This window comes from Entelurus aequoreus, linkage group LG09, assembly GCF_033978785.1.
Source record: "Entelurus aequoreus isolate RoL-2023_Sb linkage group LG09, RoL_Eaeq_v1.1, whole genome shotgun sequence".
Lineage (NCBI taxonomy): Eukaryota > Metazoa > Chordata > Actinopteri > Syngnathiformes > Syngnathidae > Entelurus > Entelurus aequoreus.
In genome coordinates this window covers 5851130-5864242 of record NC_084739.1, presented here as the reverse complement: position 1 = coordinate 5864242, position 13113 = coordinate 5851130, and positions in this window count along the sequence as shown.

Genomic DNA, 13113 nt, shown 5'->3' with positions numbered 1-13113 from the left:
CTTAGTTTATATTCTATTGTTTGATTATTATATATACATGGTGAATATATATAATACATCTATAGAGCTACATTCTCCCTGGTGTCTGCGCCGTCATCTCCTCCTGTTAAACCATAACACGCACTGTCGAGTTTTGAGAAAACTAAATGATTTTAAAGGCCTACTGAAATGAATTTTTTTTTATTTAAACGGGGATAGCAGATCCATTCTATGTGTCATACTTGATCATTTCGCGATGTTGCCATATTTTTGCTGAAAGGATTTAGTAGAGAACAACGACGATAAAGGTCGCAACTTTTGGTCGCTGTTAAAAAAAAAGCCTTGCCTATACCGGAAGTAGCGTGACGTCACCGGAGGAAGGACTCCTCACATTTTACCATTGTTTACACCAGCAGCAAGAGAGATTCGGACCGAGAAAGCGACGATTACCCCATTAATTTGAGCGAGGATGAAAGATTTGTGGATGAGGAAAGTGAGAGTGATGGACTAGAGTGCAGTGCAAGACGTATCTTTTTTCGCTCTGACCGTAACTTAGGTACAAGGGTTCATTGGATTCCACACTTTCTCCTTTTTCTATTGTGGATCACGGATTTGTATTTCAAACCACCTGGGATACTATATCCTCTTGGAAACGAGAGTCGAGAACGCGAAATGGACATTCACAGTGACTTTTACCTCCACGACAATACATCGGCGAAACACTTTAGCTACTGAGCTAACGTGATAGCATCGGGCTTGACTGCAGATAGAAACAAAATAAACAAATCCCTGACTGGAAGGATAGACAGAAGATCAACAATACTATTAAACCATGGACATGTAAATAAACGGTTAATGCTTTCCAGCCTGGCGAAGGTTAACAATGCTGTTGCTAACGACGCCATTGAAGCTAACTTAGCAACGGGACCTCACAGAGCTATGATAAAAACATTAGCGCTCCACCTACGCCAGCCAGCCCTCATCTGCTCATCAACACCCGTGCTCACCTGCGTTCCAGCGATCGACGGAAGGACGAAGGACTTCACCCGATCATCCGTGCGGTCGGCGGCTAGCGTCGGCTCATGATGCCGGCTGGGACTGCTTATCCATCAGAACTACTGTTGTTGTGCATCCCTTTGAGACACTTGTGATTTAGGGCTATACAAATAAACATTGATTAATTGATTGATCAGAACTATATTCGATCAATCAATCATTGTTTATTTATTTGCAAGGGGTAAAAAGTTGTTTTTTTTACCCCTTGCATTATTATTGTTTTCCACTTTGGCTTAGCATCACTGATACAGTAAAAAAACACACACACAACATAAAAATCAATACACAAGTTTGGACTGGAACGATGGCTTGCCACAATGTTGCGTTTTTGGTCAGGTTTTGAGCATATTTTTGGATCTAATTGTGAGTTGTTGGACTGCCAGGTTGAGTTTGACTAATCTTCTGTGCTGTGTAACAACAATCTAGTCGCGTCTTCACACCAGTTTGACACTAAATATGAAATGTTAAGTGAGAATACATGATATTTGCCTACATTATGTACGAAGAATACTACCCACGCACCCACTTGTAGTGTTCTTTTCCTTACGTGGGTGGGTGCAACTCCTTGATGTCCTCATCAAAGCTCTCCCCGTCACATGGTGTGGCGGCGTCTCGCACACAGCTTGTCATCGCGCCACAAATACGACTCGCACCGCTTTACCACCCCCTCCCCTTCACCCTTAATGGCCGCTTCCTGGCGCTCACATTGCCCGCGGCCTCGTAGACCTCAGCAAGACATTGGCAGCTCATGAGTAACGATCCCGATCCACGCCTGGCCTCGCGCGCCCCTTTTTAGAACAAGTCGGATCAATAGCGCGCCTTTTAACAGGTTAAATGAACAAGTGGGCGTTCATCAAAAGTGCCCTTTGTGCACGCGTGCCGATACTCCCAATTATTTCAACGGTGGCGGTTAGAGTTGGAACATGGCATGTTTACACACGCGCCTCAAATAGGAACGAAGCAGAGTTTATTTAATGCTCTACTACAGGGGTGTCCAAAGTGCGGCCCGGGGGCCATTTTTTAACGGCCCCACGGCACATTCTAGTAATACGATTAAAAGCAATCAAAACATAAAAAGTGATATAAAAGAGCAAACAGGTGAAATGTAACAAGAAAAGGTTACAATGTTTACTCTAATAACAAAAAGCTACAGGCTGTTTCTTTCTTTAAAATATTATAATTAATCAAAATCAATGTCATTATGAATTATTGACTTATTCAAGGCTCCATTTACTTCACATTGAATATTCCACTTTGAGATTTTTGGGAAATATTGCATATTTTGTGTTTGCCATTTAAAAAACGAAGTTAGTTTTTTGTTTTGTTTTTTTTTAAAAGAAGGGCCTAAAACAAACAAACAAAAAACATAAACAACAATAAAAGTTATAATAGACGGGTAGATCTGAAGTTGATCTTGAGACAATTGTGTTAAAAGTAAAAAAAAAAAATATGATTTGTTTTTTTTAACTTTACTGAGCAGGACCTTTTTGGATCCCCAATCATTTTAGTGGGACTTTTTTTTTTTTGAGTGTCATTGCTCAAAACATTATAATTAATTAAAATCAATGTTGTTATGAGTTATTGACCTGTTTAAGGCAGTGGTCCCCAACCTTTTTGTAGCTGGGGACCGGTCAACGCTTGAAAATGTGTCCCACGGACCGGGGGGAAATATATATATACATATATATATATATATATATATATATATATATATATATATATATATATATATATATATATATATATATATATATATATATATATATATATATATATATATATATATATATATATATATATATATATATATATATATATATATATATATATATTTTTTAATTTATTTTTTTTCATAAAGAAATACAATCATGTGTGCTTACGGACTGTATCCCTGCAGACTGTATTGATCTATATTGATATAATGTATATATTGTGTTTTTTATGTTGATTTAATTACATTTTTTTTTTTTTTTTTAATTGTATTTATTTTTTATTACATTTCTTGCGCGGCCCGGTACCAATCGGTGGTTGGAGACCACTGGTTTAAGGCCCCAATTATTATATCATCCAAAATATTCCACTTAAAATTTTTATTGGGTGAAAATATTGCATACTTTGTGTTTTTTCCATAAGAAAACAAGATTTTTTTTGACAAAAAGGGCATACAACTTTATATTGACCTTGAATAATAATACTGAATAATGTGAAGTGAACCTTGTTGGGCACCGTGTTGGTGACCCCTGGTCTACAGTGATGGTTCACAGTTCGGGGGTGGTCATGGTAGCTGTCTTTTGTTCAAAAAGATAAAAGCAAAACGGGGGGGGGGGGGGGGGGGGTTTGATGAGCATTCCTCAACGTTCTCAGTCTTTTTTGCCACCTGTGCCAGCTTTTTTTGAAACATGTCGCAGGCATCAAATTCCAAATGAGCTAATATTTGCAAAAAAATTAACAAAGTTTACCAGTCCGAACGTTAAGTATCTTGTCTTTGCAGTCTATTCAATTGAATATAGTTTGGAACAAAAAATATAAAAATAAAAACGTTCAAAAGATATGCAGTCGCATGAAGTACACTTTTTTTTTTTTTGCTGTCAAAATGGAAAGGATGAACACATTTAGCGAGTAGAGATAAAGTACTCTACTGACCCACGTAAAATGAAGCGGCGGGCCAGGCCTTGAGTTTGACACCTGTGATGTAGACCAGTGTTTTTCAACCTTTCTTGAGCCAAGGCACATTTTTTGCGATGAAGACACCACCAGCAGAAATCATTAAAAAAACGAAACTCAGTTGACAGTAAAAAGTCGTCGTCGCAATTGTTGGATATGACTTTAGAGCAGGGGTCACCAACGCGGTGCCCGCGGTCACCAGGTAGTCCGTAAGGACCAGATGAGTAGCCCGCTGGCCTGTTCTAAAAATAGCTCAAATAGCAGCACTTACCAGTGAGCTGCCTCTATTTTTTAAATTGTATTTATTTACTAGCAAGCTGGTCTCGCTTTGCCCGACATTTTTAATTCTAAGAGAGACAAAACTCAAATAGAATTTGAAAATCCAAGAAAATATTTTAAAGACTTGGTCTTCACTTGTTTAAATAAATTCATTAATTTTTTTACTTTGCTTCTTATAACTTTCAGAAAGACAATCTTAAAGAAAAAATACAACCTTAAAAATGATTTTAGGATTATTAAACACATATACCTTTTTACCTTTTAAATTCCTTCCTTTTCTTTCCTGACAATTTAAATCAATGTTCAAGTAAATTTAATTTTTTATTGTAAAGAATAATAAATACATTTTAATTGAATTCTTCATTTTAGCTTCTGTTTTTTCGACGAAGAATATTTGTGAAATATTTCTTCAAACTTATTATGATTAAAATTCAAAAAAAATATTCTGGCAAATCTAGAAAATCTGTAGAATAAAATTTGAATCTTATTTCAAAGTATTTTGAATTTCTTTTAAAATTTTTGTTCTGGAAAATCTAGAAGAAATAATGATTTTTCTTTGTTAGAAATATAGCTCGGTCCAATTTGTTATATATTCTAACAAAGTGTAGATTGGATTTTAACCTATTTAAAACATGTCATCAAAATTCTAAAATTAATCTTAATCAGGAAAAATTACTAATGATGTTCCATAAATTCTTTTTTTAATTTTTTCAAAAAGATTCAAATTAACTAGTTTTTCTCTTCTTTTTTTTCTCGGTAAAATTTAGAATTTTAAAGAACCGAAATTGAAGATAAACTATGTTTCAAAATTTAATTGTCATTTGTTTCGTGTTTTCTCCTCTTTTAAACCGTTCAATTAAGTGTAAATATCATTAATTATTAATAATAACATAGAGTTAAAGGTAAATTGAGCAAATTGGTTATTTCTGGCAATTTATTTAAGTGTGTATCAAACTGGTAGCCCTTCGCATTAATCAACACCCAAGAAGTAGCTCTTGGTTTCAAAAAGGTTGGTGACCCCTGCTTTAAAGCATAACCAAGCATGCATCACTATAGCTCTTGTCTCAAAGTAGGTGTACTGTCACCACCTGTCACATCACCCCCTGACTTATTTGGATTTTTTTGCTGTTTTCCTGTGTGTAATGTTTTACTTCTTGTCCTGCGCTCCTATTTTGGTGGCTTTTTCTCTTTTTTTGGTATTTTCCTGTAGCAGTTTCATGTCTTCCTTCGAGTGATATTTCCCACATCTACTTTGTTTTAGATAAGAATATTTCAGTTGTTATTAATCCTTCTTTGTGGGGACATTGTTGATTGTCATGTCATGTTCGGATGTACTTTGTGGACGCCGTCTTTGCGCCACAGTCAGTCTTTGCTGTCGTCCAGCATTCGGTTTTTGTTTACTTTGTAGCCAGTTCAGTTGTAGTTTCGTTCTGCATAGCCTTCCCTAAGCTTCAATGCCTTTTCTTAGGGGTACTCACCTTTTGTTTATTTTTGGTTTCAGCATTAGACACCTTTTTACCTGCACACTGTCTCCTGCTGTTCCCGACATCTACAAAGCATATAGCTACCGGCTGCCACCTACTGATATGGAAGAGTATTACACGGTTACTCTGAGGAGCTCTAGACAGCACCGACACTCAACAACACATCATTTGCAGACTATAATTACTGCTTTGCAAAAAACTATTTTTAACCCAAATAGGTGAAAATAGATAATTTCCCCTCGGCACACCAGACTTTATCTCACGGCGCCGCGGCACAGTGGTTGAAAAACACTGATGGGGAACTATATTAATGGAGGATGTGCAAAAATGAAAAAAAAAGTGGTAAGATATATAGAATACAAGTAGTGTGAAATTATTTCTTTTAATCAGAGTAATCACTCTTTTGAATTTGGATTAATCAAAATTAATCACCGGGTGTTGTTGACTTTTTTTTTTTTTTGGTCATTATTTTTGACAGCCCTTCATTTAATTGCAGTAATCATTCTATCTTTGTAATTTAAATGTGTTAATTGGCAAAGCATGCGCTCACTCGTGTCTTTCTAATGACCCACGCACTCTCGGTCTTTATAGGCACACACAGAGCATCCATCTGACAGGGTCGTTGGATGTATTTTAAGCTCCGGGGGGGGATGAGTCTGGAATGCTGATGGCTCCTTATCAACTGTGTCCACACACAGCGTCACCCACCCAGCACTGAGAGCTCCGTCAATCACATATCAGCCTCGGTCGCGTTCCTGACAGCTAGCAGAGGCACAACATCAATGATAGGAGGTGATGGCCGACCGTGAGGGAGGTGATAGACATGTCGACTTCACTAGAATTGCACAATTATGATGCCAAAGGGCTCTTATTGCAAGCCAATGATGTCATGTTTTTTGTTCGCACTCTCCCGCTGTCATTCTTAATCGATAGTCCCCAAAGTTCACACGACACTGTTGAATTAGACCTGGGGTGTCCAAACTTTTTCCACTGAGGGCCGCATACGGAAAAATTAAAGCATGCGGGGGCCATTTTGATATTTTTTAATTTTCAAACCATAACAAAATATATGGATTTTGTTTGTTTTTTACCTTTAGGGCTCCCGGGGACCATAAAGGGTCTAAGTCAGGGGTGTCCAAACTTTTCCACTGAAAAATCCACGCGAGCGGGAGCCATTTTGATATTTTTTATTTTAAAAACCAATACAGTATATGTATAAAAAATATACATTTAGGCCTCCACTCAGGCTTGATCCTGGGGACCCCAAAGAGTTTTGGTCAAAAACATATTAAAAATGTGTCATTATTCAGTATTATTATTTGTATTATTATTCAAGTTTTAAATCTCTAGATCAACATTAGGTCTATCTGTCAATATAACGGTTTTTAAAGATTTAAGTTGTATGCTCTTGTTAAAGAAAATTCTGTTTTTTTATGGAAAAACAGATGTTTATTGGGATAAGGTAAACATCTGTTCAGTATTTTAACATAAAAGTGTTTGATTGTGAGGCATTAAAAGCCACAAAATGCAACGGGTCCATCAGACCCACAAACGCTGGCTGAGTAACAACAATATGAACATTACACGAGGGTTATGTTGATATATGAAGGGTGTACTTACCTTTGTCGCCTACTGTATTGGAATACAGTTGAAATGTGTCTTGCTCTGGTGGTTTGTCAGTGTGAAGAGTCACCAGTGTACTGCTCGTATCAAAATATAGATTCACCGTCCTTCAACACAACTCTTTACATTTTGACCTGAACTTAGAACACCCGGAGGTCTACAACTATTTAAAACGCGGAGGGTTCTCTCTGTGACATAACACGCTTTGACTTCGCTTGCTGAGGCAGGAGTTGGAGGACAAGGATCAGTGACTAGATGACGGAGCGCCTGACAAGCAACGTTGGCGCCCCCCCAGGGAACGGTTCTGTCACCTTTCCTCTTCACCACCTTTGCCCATCACTTCAAATACAACACGGGGTCCTGTCAACCGCATACTCTTTTTAACGACTCGGCCATAGTTGGGGGAGTGGAATCTGGACGGTAGCTCGCCACGTTGGAAGAGGCGGTTGAGAAAAGAAGGCTCCACGACTCGTTAGCAGTGGTGTGCAGTCAGGGCCAGCAAGGCCTTCTCTGCTGGCCTAACATAACCAGAAATCATCATCATAACTAAATATAAAAGTCATTTTCATTTACTGTCCCTAAATATCCTAAAGTATTCATATTCTCTTCATGTCATATTATGCTCCTTCCAGTGCTGTTGTTTTTAGGTTAGAGTTTGTATCCAATCAGAATTCAGCTAGCTTATGTTGCCATGCTGTACCAAATCTGCCCGGGGCCTTAAGAATCAACAATACGGGCACATACAGTTGATAGATAATTGCGATAGCCAATCACAATCACGAGTTGTTGTCAGTAAGGCTGTGGATGTTGCCCTCCCGTGGGTTCCCCTGATCACGACTGATCCCCAGAGGGGGGGGGGGGGGGTTACCCACATATGCGGTCCTCTCCAAGGTTTCTCATAGTCATTCACACCGACGTCCCACTGGGGTGAGTTTTTCCTTGCCCGTATGTGGGCTCTGTACCGAGGATGTCGTTGTGGCTTGTGCAGCCCTTTGAGACACTTGTGATTTAGGGCTATATAAATAGACATTGATTGATTGATTGATCCTCTTGTAAGCCCGGTAGTCAGGTTTGCCAATTGTTTTACTTTGCTCACACACAGCAACAGCACCCGGCTCTGCGACTTTCCAGTCTCTCTAGTGTGTGTGTCCATGCGTCTGCTCACCAGCAACTCCAACTCCCAACAAACGTTTAGTGAGTGTTGTTAAAAGGAAAGGTCATGTAACACAGTGGTGAACATGCCCTTTCCCAACTACTTTGGCACGTGTTGCAGCCATGAAATTCTAAGTTAATTATTATTTGCAAAAAGAAAATAAAGTTAATGAGTTTGAACATCAAATATGTTGTCTTTGTAGTGCATTCAATTGAATATGGCTTGAAAAGGATTTGCAAATCATTGTATTCCGTTTATATTTACATGTAACACAATTTCCCAACTCATATGGACACGGGGTTTGTATTCCCTGATGGTAGCAGGTTGGACTAGTGCTGACTAGGGTGAAAGACGTCTGCGAGGAATTTCTTTGCTCTGCTGACGCCGCGAGAGCAATCAATGTCCTCTAGGGAAGGCAGAGGGCGGCCAATAATCTTCTCCGCAGTCCTGGTCAGGGCCTTCCTGTCTGCAGCAGAGCAGGCAGCAAACCTGAACAAACTCAGTTTTAATCGGGAATCTTGTTGAATTCAGAATCGATTGTCAATTGAATTGTGAGCTGTTGTAAGACTCACCTCACCGGTCAACTCGCAGCCATTAGGTAGGTAGGTAGGTCTCTATTGTCATTGCACAAGTACAACAAAACTTTGTTTTTAGCACAAACCTGTTCAAGATGAGACAAACAAACAGTGTACAGGGTTACAGAAGAGGAACGCTGATGGGTCGCCATAATATGCCCCGTAAAAGATGGGAAAAAGGTCAACACTGGGGGAGGATGAGTAAAAAATTACAATGTAGATTGGAGTGGGAAAAAACCTCCATAGCGAAGCACATATACATATTACAACATACATCTCGAGACTTGCAACAGAGGGGAGGGAGTTGGGGATAAGGTGGCAGGCTGCAGCTCTTCAGGCGCTGCCCAGACGTCCATCACCCCTAAGGGATTCGCGTCAAGGGCGTTGGATGGGGGGTGAGGTATGTGTGTGTGGCGTATATTTTTTGCGGATGCATGAATGTGTGTAAGCCTGCAGTGTGTCTCTGTTCCGCGGCCTTGGTGTCGTGCAGTCGCTAGTCCGAAGTCAACAACAACAGGTGTGTGTCCATGAGAGACAAGAAGGGAGTTTGGTGTGTCTTCGCTGCACTGTCCTTCGGGAGTGTCTCGAAGCCAGGGAAACAATCCGAGTTAGAATGTTTTGTATGCAACTCTAAATTGTCTATGACAGGCTAACCTCCTCCAACCTCCGAGGACAAAGCTACATACAATGGGAGACTTGGCTTTCTGCTCCGCCGCTCCCAGTCTGTGGAATGCTCTCCCTGGCCACCTGAGGGCACCACAGACTGTGGATGCTTTTAAAAAAGGCTTAAAAAGCCTTCTTTTTAAAAAAGCCTTTTTTTTTTAGATGTATGCATACTAGTTCTAGCTATTTGGCTGTTCTAATTTTTATTTCATTTTATTTTTTTATTAGCTTTTTATTTTTATTTTTTTAATACACTGTAGCACTTTGAGGTTGTTTACTCAATGTAAAGTGCTTTTTACAAATACAATCTATTATTATTACTATTAGGGACCGAGTCCCTTTGGGACAGAGGACCCTATTGAATTTCTAGCGTTTTATTATTATACCACCGCCTCTTTGAGCTGTAATTTGACCCCCTTAACATGCTTCAAAACTCACCAAATTGAACACACACATCAGGACTGGCGAAAATTGCGAACTAATCAAAAACCAAACCCCAAAACTCAAAATTGCGCTCTAGCGCCCCCTAGGAAGAAAACACAGACAAAACTGCCTGTAACTCCCAGTAGGAATGTCGTAGAGACATGAAACAAAAACCTCTATGTAGGTCTCACTTAGACCTATATTTCATACACTAACAACCCCCAGCAAAAATTAACAGGAAGTTTGCAATTCCCCCTTCAAAACAAAAGTTGAGTAAAAACAGTCACCTTTTTTCAAACATTATCTCCTCTGAGCTCGTTTGTCGTGTCGGCTTCAAATTAGCACAGGAGAGAGATTGAACCCTTCTGATTAAAAGTTGATGAAAGAGTTGTAATTATTATTAATTACCACAGAACTATCTGACCACAGAACTTTCCTCCAGAAGGTCTTATCTTTGCCCATGTGATGTCATATGAAAAAAAAATTGAGATGTTTGTCCACAATACCCAGCAATATGTTTGAAGGAGAAAAAGGTGAGGTCTCTAATCCCAGGAACACCATCCCTACCGTCAATCATGGTGGTGGTAGTATTATGCTCTGGGCCTGTTTTGCTGCCAATGGAACTGGTGCTATACCAGTGGTTCTTAACCTTGTTGGAGGTACCGAACCCCACCAGTTTCATATGTGCATTCACCGAACCCTTCTTTAGTGAAAAATAAAATGTTTTTTCAATTCAAGAAAAAGTTATATGTTTTTTTACTGGTGCACAAAATGAACCGTGCATGAACCTCATCTTGTTCAAAGAACAAAACCAACACCGTGCATGAACTCACAACAAATTACACACCTTACCATGATTTGATTGACGTGGACCCCGACTTAAACAAGTTGAAATGTTATGATCCGCTGCCCGGATCATATTTCTGTTTACGTTTTCTAGTCATTTGTGTTTTTCTGCTAGTCTTGGACTCCTTTTTAGTATCTGTTTATGCACCTGAGTTTGTTACCATAGCAACTGATTACTTTCACTTTCCGTGGTTGCCCGCCTCGCCTGCGGCAGCGGCGTTCCTTTCGCCGCCGCCACCTGACTCGTCCCTGTTGGATTCGGAGACACGTGGCCTGGCGACCCTCCGCCAATTCCTCCCTCCTCCCTCCCTTGACTTGTGAACTGCCTTGTAGTCGGGGGTTTAGTTTTTCCAGGGGACATCTGGGATCTGTCCCTTAAGGGGGGGGGGGGTTATGATCCGCTGCCCGGATCATATTTCTGTTTACGTTTTCTAGTCATTTGTGTTTTTCTGCTAGTCTTGGACTCCTTTTTAGCATCTGTTTATGCACCTGAGTTTGTTACCATAGCAACTGATTACTTTCACCTGCCGCGGGTATTCCCGATGCGCACCTCTTTTTCATTATTGTCTTCATTATATAAGCCTGCCTTTTCATTCAGTCTGTGTTGCATCGTAGTTTGTTTCCTCACAACAGTTGACGACTTTTGTTCCTGTTCTGTAACCTTGTAGCTTCCACGCTAAAGGCTCTGGTAACCTTATAGCTTCCACGCTAAAGGCTCTGTTTAGTGTTTAGTGTTTTTCTCTAGCTCCCACGCTAGCTCCTTTAGTTTTGTACTTTAAGTGCTATGAGCACATGTTTATTTGTTCCTGTCTGATTTATGCTTTAATAAATCATTGCTTACCTGCAAGCTGTGTCCGAAGCCCGATCTGCATCCCTGAGAGAACGAACACCCGCACCCGGTCGTCACATGAAAAACTTATTCGGGTGTTACCACTTAGTGGTCAATTGTATGGAATATGTACTGTACTGTGTAAACTGTACTGTTTCATATAATGTATTCTCTTCCTTTGCAATCTGCTAGTAAAAGTTTCAATCGATCAATCAAAAAACCTGCAAATCAGATGGAAAATTAGAGGGAACATTGTTTGGGGGTATCCATAATACGCTGATAGGGAGAAGTTTTTATTTACACGATAAGTCGGATGTCTCTTTACCTCCGTGGCGGAGTCTCCACCGAACCCCTGGGGTCGACTCACCGAACCCCTAGGGTTTGATCGAACCCAGGTTAAGAACCACTGTGCTATACAGAGATTAAATGGGACAATGAAAAAGGAGGATTACCTCCAAATTCCTCAGGACAACCTAAAATCATCAGCCCGGAGGTTGGGTCTTGGGCACAGTTGGGTGTTCCAACAGGACAATGACCCCCAAACACACGTCAAAAGTGGTAAAGGAATGGCTAAATCAGGCTTGAATGAGGATTTTAGAACGGCCTTCCCAAAGTCCTGACTTAAACGTGTGGACAATGCTGAAGAAACAAGTCCATGTCAGAAAACCAACAAATTTAGCTAAACTGCACCAATTTTGTCAAGAAGAGTGGTCAAAAATTCAAGCAGAAGCTTGTGGATGGCTACCAAAAGCGCCTTATTGCAGTGAAACTTGTAACCAAATATTAACATTGCTGTATGTATACTTTTGACCCAGCAGATTTGCTCACATTTTCAGTAGACCCATAATAAATTCATAAAAGAATCAAACTTCATGAATGTTTGTAGTGACCAACAAGTATGTGCTCCAATCACTCTATCACAAATAAAATAAGAGTTGTAGAAATGATTGGAAACTCAAGACAGCCAGGCCTGGCCCTAACCAATCTGGCGCCCTAGGCAAGATTTTAGGTGGCGCCCCCCCACATCGGCAGTGAAGTGTATATACTCACAAAAAACCGAATAGCTTTGTCTTTGATCTTTTTTTTTTACTTAAAGGAAGCAAATAAACATATTATATGAGAATGTTATGTTATGACTATCTTTAACCGAATCACAGCAGTACTCAAATTAAAAAACAGCATTCCCTCTCATGTGATATTGCTTAATTAACATTAATGATGTGCACTTTAACAACTAGGCTTACAACTATACCTAATATATAAAGGGGTGGAAAAGTGACTATTACCTGCAGGGCAAACATTAGCTAACCAGAAGGCAATAACAATGTCAACAAAAAACACCTGCTTAAAAGATGTAATACAAATGTCCCTGAGGAATGTAAGGTGGGAGTACTGTAATTACCTAACGTTACATTATTATTTTCCATAACAATTTAGCCCCCTCCACAATATTAACCCGACGTTAAAACAGAACTAGCTATTTATTGATTAGCAATTGCCGAATCATGTAACATTAGCTTAATGCTAAAAAGCCAGGTT